Below are 13,402 nucleotides of genomic sequence, written 5' to 3' on the forward strand. Positions count from 1 at the left end.
TATGGCTCAGGCCTCGAAATTGGGATGGTTATGATATTTTGAAAACTGCAGGGGAGTTTCTGCAAAATGTGACTCACTGCCGCGTCCATTATTTGGCATATGTTGGGTATAAAAAATCGTAATATCAAACTGCGAATACGTGCAGAGAGCCAGAATTTGGCTCTAAAATATGGCTCAGGAACCGAAATTGCGATGTTTGGGATATTTTGAAAACTGCAGGGGGGATTGGGACAAATGTGACCAAACGCCTCTTTCAGTACTTCGCATATGTTGGGTATAAAAAAGTCGTAATTTCAAACTGCGAAAACATGCAGAGAACCAGAATTTGGCTCCAAAATATGGCTCAGGACTCGAAATAGGGATGTTTATGATATTTTGAAAACTGCAGGGGAGTTTGTGCAAAATGTGACTCACTGCCGCGTCCATTACTTGGCATATGTTGGGTATAAAAAGTCGTAATAACAAACTGCGAATACGTGCAGAGAGCCAGAATTTGGCTCTAAAATATGGCTCAGGCACCAAAATTGGGATGTTTGGGATATTTTAAAAACTGCAGGGGGGATTGGGACAAATGTGACCAAACGTCGCTTTCAGTACTTCGCAAATGTTGAGTATAAAAAAGTCGTAATTTCAAACTGCGAATACGTGCAGAGAGCCAGAATTTGGCTCCAATATATGACTTAGGCCTCGAAATTGGGATGTTTGGGATATTTTGAAAACTGCAGGGGGGATTGGGACAAATGTGACCAAACGTCGCTTTCAGTACTTCGCATATGTTGGGTATAAAAAAGTCGTAATAACAAACTGCGAATACATGCAGAGAGCTAGAGTTTGGCTCCAAAATATGGCTCAGGCACCGAAATAGGGATGTTTGGCATATTTTGAAAACTGCAGGGGGGATTGGGACAAATGTGACCAAACGCCACTTTCAGTACTTGGCATATGTTGGGTATAAAAAAGTCGCAATTTCAAACTGCGAATACGTTCAGAGAGCCAGAGTTTGACTCCAAAATATGGCTCAGGCCTCGAAATTGGGATGTTTGAAATATTTTGAAAACTGCAGGGGAGTTTGTGCAAAATGTGAATCACTGCCGATTTCAGTACTTGTTATATGTAGGGTAAAAAAAGTCGTAATATCAAACTGCGAATACGTGCAGAGAGCCAGAATTTGGCTCCAAAATATGGCTCAGGTCTCGATATTGGGATGTTTGGGATATTTTGAAAACTGCAGGGAGGTTTGGGACAAATGTAACCAAACGCCGCTTTCAGTACTTCGCATATGTTGGATATAAAAAAGTCGTAATATCAAACTGCGAATACCTGCAGAGAGCCAGAATTTGGCTCTAAAATATGGCTCAGGCACCGAAATTGGGATGTTTGGGATATTTTGAAAACTGCAGGGGGGATTGGGACAAATGTGACCAAAGGCCGCTTTCAGTACTTGGCATATGTTGGGTATAAAAAGTCGTAATATCAAACTGCGAATACGTGCATAAAGCCAGAATTTGGCTCTAAAATATGGCTCAGGCAAAGAAATTGGGATGTTTGGGATATTTTGAAAACTCCAGGGGGGATTGGGACAAATGTGACCAAACGCCGCTTTAAGTACTTGGCATATGTTGGGTATATAAAAGTCACAATTTAAAACTGCGAATACGTGCAGAGAGCCAGAATTTGGCTCCAAGATATGGCTCAAGCCTCGATATTGGGATGTTTGAGATATTTTGAAAACTGCAGGGAGGTTTGGGACAAATGTAACCTAACGCCGCTTTCAGTACTTTGCATATGTTGGGTATAAAAAAGTCGTAATTTCAAACTGCGAATACGTGCAGAGAGCCAGAATTTGGCTCCAATATATGGCTTAGGCCTCGAAATTGGGATGTTTGGGATATTTTGAAAACTGCATGGTAGTTTGTGCAAAATGTGACTCACTGCCATTTTAGTACTTGGCATATGTTGGGTATAAAAATTCGTAATATCAAACTGCGAATACCTGCAGAGAGCCAGAATTTGGCTCTAAAATATGGCTCAGGCACCGAAATTGGGATGTTTGGGATATTTTGAAAACTGCAGGGGGGATTGGGACAAATGTGACCAAACGCCGCTTTCAGTACTTGGCATATGTTGGGTATAAAAAGTCGTAATATCAAACTGCAAATAAGTCCATAAAGCCAGAATTTGGCTCCAAAATATGGCTCAGGCCTCGAAATCGGGATGTTTGAGATATTTTGAAAACTGCAGGGGAGTTTGTGCAAAATGTGACTCACTGCCGCTTTCAGTACTTGTCATATGTAGGGTAAATAAGTCGTAATATCAAACTGCGAATACGTGCAGAGAGCCAGAATTTGGCTCCAAAATATGGCTCAGGTCTCGATATTGGGATGTTTGGGATATTTTGAAAACTGCAGTGAGGTTTGGGACAAATGTGACCAAACACCGCTTTCAGTACTTCGCATATGTTGGGTATAAAAAATTCGTAATTTCAAACTGCGAATATGTGCAGAGAGCCAGAATTTGGCTCTAAAATATGGCTCAGGCAAAGAAATTGGGATGTTTGGGATATTTTGAAAACTCCAGGGAGGATTGGGACAAATGTGACCAAACGCCGCTTTAAGTACTTGGCATATGTTGGGTATATAAAAGTCACAATTTAAAACTGCGAATACGTGCAGAGAGCCAGAATTTGGCTCCAAGATATGGCTCAAGCCTCGATATTGGGATGTTTGAGATATTTTGAAAACTGCAGGGAGGTTTGGGACAAATGTAACCTAACGCCGCTTTCAGTACTTTGCATATGTTGGGTATAAAAAAGTCGTAATTTCAAACTGCGAATACGTGCAGAGAGCCAGAATTTGGCTCCAAAATATGGCTCAGGCCTCGAAATTGGGATGGTTATGATATTTTGAAAACTGCAGGGGAGTTTCTGCAAAATGTGACTCACTGCCGCGTCCATTATTTGGCATATGTTGGGTATAAAAAGTCGTAATATCAAACTGCGAATACGTGCAGAGAGCCAGAATTTGGCTCTAAAATATGGCTCAGGAACCGAAATTGCGATGTTTGGGATATTTTGAAAACTGCAGGGGGGATTGGGACAAATGTGACCAAACGCCTCTTTCAGTACTTCGCATATGTTGGGTATAAAAAAGTCGTAATTTCAAACTGCGAAAACATGCAGAGAACCAGAATTTGGCTCCAAAATATGGCTCAGGACTCGAAATGGGGATGTTTATGATATTTTGAAAACTGCAGGGGAGTTTGTGCAAAATGTGACTCACTGCCGCATCCATTACTTGGCATATGTTGGGTATAAAAAGTCGTAATAACAAACTGCGAATACGTGCAGAGAGCCAGAATTTGGCTCTAAAATATGGCTCAGGCACCAAAATTGGGATGTTTGGGATATTTTGAAAACTGCAGGGGGGATTGGGACAAATGTGACCAAACGTCGCTTTCAGTACTTCGCAAATGTTGAGTATAAAAAAGTCGTAATTTCAAACTGCGAATACGTGCAGAGAGCCAGAATTTGGCTCCAATATATGACTTAGGCCTCGAAATTGGGATGTTTGGGATATTTTGAAAACTGCAGGGGGGATTGGGACAAATGTGACCAAACGTCGCTTTCAGTACTTCGCATATGTTGGGTATAAAAAAGTCGTAATAACAAACTGCGAATACATGCAGAGAGCTAGAGTTTGGCTCCAAAATATGGCTCAGGCACCGAAATAGGGATGTTTGGCATATTTTGAAAACTGCAGGGGGGATTGGGACAAATGTGACCAAACGCCACTTTCAGTACTTGGAATATGTTGGGTATAAAAAAGTCGCAATTTCAAACTGCGAATACGTTCAGAGAGCCAGAGTTTGACTCCAAAATATGGCTCAGGCCTCGAAATTGGGATGTTTGAAATATTTTGAAAACTGCAGGGGAGTTTGTGCAAAATGTGAATCACTGCCGATTTCAGTACTTGTTATATGTAGGGTAAAAAAAGTCGTAATATCAAACTGCGAATACGTGCAGAGAGCCAGAATTTGGCTCCAAAATATGGCTCAGGTCTCGATATTGGGATGTTTGGGATATTTTGAAAACTGCAGGGAGGTTTGGGACAAATGTAACCAAACGCCGCTTTCAGTACTTCGCATATGTTGGGTATAAAAAAGTCGTAATATCAAACTGCGAATACCTGCAGAGAGCCAGAATTTGGCTCTAAAATATGGCTCAGGCACCGAAATTGGGATGTTTGGGATATTTTGAAAACTGCAGGGGGGATTGGGACAAATGTGACCAAAGGCCGCTTTCAGTACTTGGCATATGTTGGGTATAAAAAGTCGTAATATCAAACTGCGAATACGTGCATAAAGCCAGAATTTGGCTCCAAAATATGGCTCAGGCCTCGAAATTGGGATTTTTGAGATATTTTGAAAACTGCAGGGGAGTTTGTGCAAAATGTGACTCACTGCCGCTTTCAGTACTTGTCATATGTAGGGTAAAAAAAGTCGTAATATCAAAATGCGAATACGTGCAGAGAGCCAGAATTTGGCTCCAAAATATGGCTCAGATCTCGATATTGGGATGTTTGGGATATTTTGAAAACTGCAGTGACGTTTGGGACAAATGTGACCAAACGCCGCTTTCAGTACTTCGCATATGTTGGGTATAAAAAATTCGTAATTTCAAACTGCGAATACGTGCAGAGAGCCAGAATTTGGCTCTAAAATATGGCTCAGGCAAAGAAATTGGGATGTTTGGGATATTTTGAAAACTCCAGAGGGGATTGGGACAAATGTGACCAAAAGCCGCTTTCAGTACTTGGCATATGTTGGGTATATAAAAGTCACAATTTAAAACTGCGAATACGTGCAGAGAGCCAGAATTTGGCTCCAAGATATGGCTCAAGCCTCGATATTGGGATGTTTGGGATATTTTGAAAACAGAAGGGAGGTTTGGGACAAATGTAACCTAACGCCGCTTTCAGTACTTTGCATATGTTGGGTATAAAAAAGTCGTAATTTCAAACTGCGAATACGTGCAGAGAGCCAGAATTTGGCTCCAAAATATGGCTCAGGCCTCGAAATTGGGATGGTTATGATATTTTGAAAACTGCAGGGGAGTTTCTGCAAAATGTGACTCACTGCCGCGTCCATTATTTGGCATATGTTGGGTATAAAAAGTCCTAATATCAAACTGCGAATACGTGCAGAGAGCCAGAATTTGTCTCCAATATATGACTCAGGCCTCGAAATTGGGATGTTTGGGATATTTTGAAAACTGCAGGGGGGATTGGGACAAATGTGACCAAACGCCTCTTTCAGTACTTCGCATATGTTGGGTATAAAAAAGTCGTAATTTCAAACTGCGAAAACATGCAGAGAACCAGAATTTGGCTCCAAAATATGGCTCAGGACTCGAAATAGGGATGTTTATGATATTTTGAAAACTGCAGGGGAGTTTGTGCAAAATGTGACTCACTGCCGCGTCCATTACTTGGCATATGTTGGGTATAAAAAGTCGTAATAACAAACTGCGAATACGTGCAGAGAGCCAGAATTTGGCTCTAAAATATGGCTCAGGCACCAAAATTGGGATGTTTGGGATATTTTAAAAACTGCAGGGGGGATTGGGACAAATGTGACCAAACGTCGCTTTCAGTACTTCGCAAATGTTGAGTATAAAAAAGTCGTAATTTCAAACTGCGAATACGTGCAGAGAGCCAGAATTTGGCTCCAATATATGACTTAGGCCTCGAAATTGGGATGTTTGGGATATTTTGAAAACTGCAGGGGGGATTGGGACAAATGTGACCAAACGTCGCTTTCAGTACTTCGCATATGTTGGGTATAAAAAAGTCGTAATAACAAACTGCGAATACATGCAGAGAGCTAGAGTTTGGCTCCAAAATATGGCTCAGGCACCGAAATAGGGATGTTTGGCATATTTTGAAAACTGCAGGGGGGATTGGGACAAATGTGACCAAACGCCACTTTCAGTACTTGGCATATGTTGGGTATAAAAAAGTCGCAATTTCAAACTGCGAATACGTTCAGAGAGCCAGAGTTTGACTCCAAAATATGGCTCAGGCCTCGAAATTGGGATGTTTGAAATATTTTGAAAACTGCAGGGGAGTTTGTGCAAAATGTGAATCACTGCCGATTTCAGTACTTGTTATATGTAGGGTAAAAAAAGTCGTAATATCAAACTGCGAATACGTGCAGAGAGCCAGAATTTGGCTCCAAAATATGGCTCAGGTCTCGATATTGGGATGTTTGGGATATTTTGAAAACTGCAGGGAGGTTTGGGACAAATGTAACCAAACGCCGCTTTCAGTACTTCGCATATGTTGGATATAAAAAAGTCGTAATATCAAACTGCGAATACCTGCAGAGAGCCAGAATTTGGCTCTAAAATATGGCTCAGGCACCGAAATTGGGATGTTTGGGATATTTTGAAAACTGCAGGGGGGATTGGGACAAATGTGACCAAAGGCCGCTTTCAGTACTTGGCATATGTTGGGTATAAAAAGTCGTAATATCAAACTGCGAATACGTGCATAAAGCCAGAATTTGGCTCTAAAATATGGCTCAGGCAAAGAAATTGGGATGTTTGGGATATTTTGAAAACTCCAGGGGGGATTGGGACAAATGTGACCAAACGCCGCTTTAAGTACTTGGCATATGTTGGGTATATAAAAGTCACAATTTAAAACTGCGAATACGTGCAGAGAGCCAGAATTTGGCTCCAAGATATGGCTCAAGCCTCGATATTGGGATGTTTGAGATATTTTGAAAACTGCAGGGAGGTTTGGGACAAATGTAACCTAACGCCGCTTTCAGTACTTTGCATATGTTGGGTATAAAAAAGTCGTAATTTCAAACTGCGAATACGTGCAGAGAGCCAGAATTTGGCTCCAATATATGGCTTAGGCCTCGAAATTGGGATGTTTGGGATATTTTGAAAACTGCATGGTAGTTTGTGCAAAATGTGACTCACTGCCATTTTAGTACTTGGCATATGTTGGGTATAAAAATTCGTAATATCAAACTGCGAATACCTGCAGAGAGCCAGAATTTGGCTCTAAAATATGGCTCAGGCACCGAAATTGGGATGTTTGGGATATTTTGAAAACTGCAGGGGGGATTGGGACAAATGTGACCAAACGCCGCTTTCAGTACTTGGCATATGTTGGGTATAAAAAGTCGTAATATCAAACTGCAAATAAGTCCATAAAGCCAGAATTTGGCTCCAAAATATGGCTCAGGCCTCGAAATCGGGATGTTTGAGATATTTTGAAAACTGCAGGGGAGTTTGTGCAAAATGTGACTCACTGCCGCTTTCAGTACTTGTCATATGTAGGGTAAATAAGTCGTAATATCAAACTGCGAATACGTGCAGAGAGCCAGAATTTGGCTCCAAAATATGGCTCAGGTCTCGATATTGGGATGTTTGGGATATTTTGAAAACTGCAGTGAGGTTTGGGACAAATGTGACCAAACACCGCTTTCAGTACTTCGCATATGTTGGGTATAAAAAATTCGTAATTTCAAACTGCGAATATGTGCAGAGAGCCAGAATTTGGCTCTAAAATATGGCTCAGGCAAAGAAATTGGGATGTTTGGGATATTTTGAAAACTCCAGGGAGGATTGGGACAAATGTGACCAAACGCCGCTTTAAGTACTTGGCATATGTTGGGTATATAAAAGTCACAATTTAAAACTGCGAATACGTGCAGAGAGCCAGAATTTGGCTCCAAGATATGGCTCAAGCCTCGATATTGGGATGTTTGAGATATTTTGAAAACTGCAGGGAGGTTTGGGACAAATGTAACCTAACGCCGCTTTCAGTACTTTGCATATGTTGGGTATAAAAAAGTCGTAATTTCAAACTGCGAATACGTGCAGAGAGCCAGAATTTGGCTCCAAAATATGGCTCAGGCCTCGAAATTGGGATGGTTATGATATTTTGAAAACTGCAGGGGAGTTTCTGCAAAATGTGACTCACTGCCGCGTCCATTATTTGGCATATGTTGGGTATAAAAAGTCGTAATATCAAACTGCGAATACGTGCAGAGAGCCAGAATTTGGCTCTAAAATATGGCTCAGGAACCGAAATTGCGATGTTTGGGATATTTTGAAAACTGCAGGGGGGATTGGGACAAATGTGACCAAACGCCTCTTTCAGTACTTCGCATATGTTGGGTATAAAAAAGTCGTAATTTCAAACTGCGAAAACATGCAGAGAACCAGAATTTGGCTCCAAAATATGGCTCAGGACTCGAAATGGGGATGTTTATGATATTTTGAAAACTGCAGGGGAGTTTGTGCAAAATGTGACTCACTGCCGCGTCCATTACTTGGCATATGTTGGGTATAAAAAGTCGTAATAACAAACTGCGAATACGTGCAGAGAGCCAGAATTTGGCTCTAAAATATGGCTCAGGCACCAAAATTGGGATGTTTGGGATATTTTGAAAACTGCAGGGGGGATTGGGACAAATGTGACCAAACGTCGCTTTCAGTACTTCGCAAATGTTGAGTATAAAAAAGTCGTAATTTCAAACTGCGAATACGTGCAGAGAGCCAGAATTTGGCTCCAATATATGACTTAGGCCTCGAAATTGGGATGTTTGGGATATTTTGAAAACTGCAGGGGGGATTGGGACAAATGTGACCAAACGTCGCTTTCAGTACTTCGCATATGTTGGGTATAAAAAAGTCGTAATAACAAACTGCGAATACATGCAGAGAGCTAGAGTTTGGCTCCAAAATATGGCTCAGGCACCGAAATAGGGATGTTTGGCATATTTTGAAAACTGCAGGGGGGATTGGGACAAATGTGACCAAACGCCACTTTCAGTACTTGGAATATGTTGGGTATAAAAAAGTCGCAATTTCAAACTGCGAATACGTTCAGAGAGCCAGAGTTTGACTCCAAAATATGGCTCAGGCCTCGAAATTGGGATGTTTGAAATATTTTGAAAACTGCAGGGGAGTTTGTGCAAAATGTGAATCACTGCCGATTTCAGTACTTGTTATATGTAGGGTAAAAAAAGTCGTAATATCAAACTGCGAATACGTGCAGAGAGCCAGAATTTGGCTCCAAAATATGGCTCAGGTCTCGATATTGGGATGTTTGGGATATTTTGAAAACTGCAGGGAGGTTTGGGACAAATGTAACCAAACGCCGCTTTCAGTACTTCGCATATGTTGGGTATAAAAAAGTCGTAATATCAAACTGCGAATACCTGCAGAGAGCCAGAATTTGGCTCTAAAATATGGCTCAGGCACCGAAATTGGGATGTTTGGGATATTTTGAAAACTGCAGGGGGGATTGGGACAAATGTGACCAAAGGCCGCTTTCAGTACTTGGCATATGTTGGGTATAAAAAGTCGTAATATCAAACTGCGAATACGTGCATAAAGCCAGAATTTGGCTCCAAAATATGGCTCAGGCCTCGAAATTGGGATTTTTCAGATATTTTGAAAACTGCAGGGGAGTTTGTGCAAAATGTGACTCACTGCCGCTTTCAGTACTTGTCATATGTAGGGTAAAAAAAGTCGTAATATCAAAATGCGAATACGTGCAGAGAGCCAGAATTTGGCTCCAAAATATGGCTCAGATCTCGATATTGGGATGTTTGGGATATTTTGAAAACTGCAGTGACGTTTGGGACAAATGTGACCAAACGCCGCTTTCAGTACTTCGCATATGTTGGGTATAAAAAATTCGTAATTTCAAACTGCGAATACGTGCAGAGAGCCAGAATTTGGCTCTAAAATATGGCTCAGGCAAAGAAATTGGGATGTTTGGGATATTTTGAAAACTCCAGAGGGGATTGGGACAAATGTGACCAAAAGCCGCTTTCAGTACTTGGCATATGTTGGGTATATAAAAGTCACAATTTAAAACTGCGAATACGTGCAGAGAGCCAGAATTTGGCTCCAAGATATGGCTCAAGCCTCGATATTGGGATGTTTGGGATATTTTGAAAACAGAAGGGAGGTTTGGGACAAATGTAACCTAACGCCGCTTTCAGTACTTTGCATATGTTGGGTATAAAAAAGTCGTAATTTCAAACTGCGAATACGTGCAGAGAGCCAGAATTTGGCTCCAAAATATGGCTCAGGCCTCGAAATTGGGATGGTTATGATATTTTGAAAACTGCAGGGGAGTTTCTGCAAAATGTGACTCACTGCCGCGTCCATTATTTGGCATATGTTGGGTATAAAAAGTCCTAATATCAAACTGCGAATACGTGCAGAGAGCCAGAATTTGGCTCCAATATATGACTCAGGCCTCGAAATTGGGATGTTTGGGATATTTTGAAAACTGCAGGGGGGATTGGGACAAATGTGACCAAACGTCGCTTTCAGTACTTCGCATATGTTGGGTATAAAAAAGTCGTAATAACAAACTGCGAATACATGCAGAGAGCTAGAGTTTGGCTCCAAAATATGGCTCAGGCACCGAAATTGGGATGTTTGGCATATTTTGAAAACTGCAGGGGGGATTGGGACAAATGTGACCAAACGCCGCTTTCATTACTTGGCATATGTTGGGTATAAAAAAGTCGCAATTTCAAACTGCGAATACTTTCAGAGAGCCAGAATTTGACTCCAAAATATGGCTCAGGCCTCGAAGTTGGGATATTTGGGATATTTTGAAAACTGCAGGGGAGTTGGTGCAAAATGTGACTCACTGCCGCTTTCAGGACTTGGCATATGTTGGGTATAAAAAGTCGTAATTTCAAACTGCGAATGTGTGCAGAGAGCCTGAATTTGGCTCCAAAATATGGCGCAGGCCTAGATATTGGGATGTTTGGGATATTTTGAAAACTGCATAGTGGTTTGGGATAAATGTGACCAAACGCCGCTTTCAGTACTTCGCATATGTTGGGTATAAAAAAGTGGTAATTTCAAACTGCGAATATGTGCAGAGAGCCAGAATTTGGCTCCAATATATGGCTTAGGCCTCGAAATTGGGATGTTTGGGATATTTTGAAAACTGCATGGGAGTTTGTGCAAAATGTGACTCACTGCCATTTCAGTACTTGGCATATGTTGGGTATAAAAAGTCGTAATATCAAACTGCGAATACGTGCATAAAGCCAGAATTTGGCTCCAAAATATGGCTCAGGCCTCGAAATTGGGATGTTTGAAATATTTTGAAAACTGCAGGGGAGTTTGTGCAAAATGTGACTCACTGCCGCTTTCAGTACTTGTTATATGTAGGGTAAAAAAAGTCGTAATATCAAACTGCGAATACGTGGAGAGAGCCAGAATTTGGCTTCAAAATATGGCTCAGGTCTCGATATTGGGATGTTTGGTATATTTTGAAAACTGCAGGGATGTTTGGGACAAATGTGACCAAACGCCGCTTTCAGTACTTCGCATATGTTGGGTATAAAAAAGTCGTAATATCAAACTGCGAATACCTGCTGAGAGCCAGAACTTGGCTCTAAAATATGGCTCAGGCACCGAAATTGGGATGTTTGGGATATTTTGAAAACTCCAGGGGGGGATTGGGACAAATGTGACCAAACGCCGCTTTCAGTACTTGGCATATGTTGGGTATATAAAAGTCGCAATTTCAAACTGCGAATACGTGCAGAGAGCCAGAATTTGACTCCAAGATATGGCTCAAGCCTCGATATTGGGATGTTTGGGATATTTTGAAAACTGCAGGGAGGTTTGGGACAAATGTAACCAAACGCCGCTTTCAGTACTTCGCATATGTTGGGTATAAAAAAGTCGTAATTTCAAACTGCGAATACGTGCAGAGAGCCAGAATTTGGCCCCAAAATATGGCTCAGGCCTCGAAATTGGGATGTTTATGATATTTTGAAAACTGCAGGGGAGTTTGTGCAAAATGTGACTCACTGCCGTGTCCATTATTTGGCATATGTTGGGTATAAAAAGTCGTAATATCAAACTGCGAATACGTGCAGAGAGCCAGAATTTGGCTCTAAAATATGGCTCAGGAACCGAAATTGGGATGTTTGGGATATTTTGAAAACTGCAGGGGAGTTTGTGCAAAATGTGACTCATTGCCGCTTTCATTACTTGGCATATGTTGGGTATAATAAGTCGTAATTTCGAACTGAGAATACGTGCAGAGAGCTAGAATTTGGCTCCAAAATATGGCTCAGGCCTCGATATTGGGATGTTTGGGATATTTTGAAAACTGCAGGGGGGATTGGGACAAATGTGACTAAACGCCTCTTTTCAGCACTTGGCATATGTTGGGTATAAAAAAGTCGTAAATTCAAACTGCGAATACGTTGAGAGAGCCAGAATTTGGCTCCAAAATATGGCTCAGGCCTCGAAATTGGGATGTTTGAGATATTTTGAAAACTGCAGGGGGGATTGGGACAAATGTGACTCACTGTCGCTTTCAGTACTTGGCATATGTTGGGTATAAAAAGTCGTAATATCAAACTGCGAATTAGTGCATAGAGCCAGAATTTGGCTCCAAAATATGGCTCAGGTCTCGATATTGGGATGTTTGGGATATTTTGAAAACTGCAGGGATGTTTGGGACAAATGTGATCAAACGCCGCTTTCAGTACTTCGCATATGTTGGGTATAAAAAAGTCGTAATATCAAACTGCGAATACCTGCAGAGAGCCAGAATTTGGCTCTAAAATATGGCTCAGGCACCGAAATTGGGATGTTTGGGATATTTTGAAAACTCCAGGGGGGATTGGGACAAATGTGACCAAACGCCGCTTTCAGTACTTGGCATATGTTGGGTATATAAAAGTCGCAATTTCAAACTGCGAATACGTGCAGAGAGCCAGAATTTGACTCCAAGATATGGCTCAAGCCTCGATATTGGGATGTTTGGGATATTTTGAAAACTGCAGGGAGGTTTGGGACAAATGTAACCAAACGCCGCTTTCAGTACTTCGCATATGTTGGGTATAAAAAAGTCGTAATTTCAAACTGCGAATACGTGCAGAGAGCCAGAATTTGGCCCCAAAATATGGCTCAGGCCTCGAAATTGGGATGTTTATGATATTTTGAAAACTGCAGGGGAGTTTGTGCAAAATGTGACTCACTGCCGTGTCCATTATTTGGCATATGTTGGGTATAAAAAGTCGTAATATCAAACTGCGAATACGTGCAGAGAGCCAGAATTTGGCTCTAAAATATGGCTCAGGAACCGAAATTGGGATGTTTGGGATATTTTGAAAACTGCAGGGGAGTTTGTGCAAAATGTGACTCATTGCCGCTTTCATTACTTGGCATATGTTGGGTATAATAAGTCGTAATTTCGAACTGAGAATACGTGCAGAGAGCTAGAATTTGGCTCCAAAATATGGCTCAGGCCTCGATATTGGGATGTTTGGGATATTTTGAAAACTGCAGGGGGGATTGGGACAAATGTGACTAAACGCCGCTTTT

This window comes from Procambarus clarkii, chromosome 65 (genome assembly GCF_040958095.1).
Source record: "Procambarus clarkii isolate CNS0578487 chromosome 65, FALCON_Pclarkii_2.0, whole genome shotgun sequence".
NCBI lineage: Eukaryota > Metazoa > Arthropoda > Malacostraca > Decapoda > Cambaridae > Procambarus > Procambarus clarkii.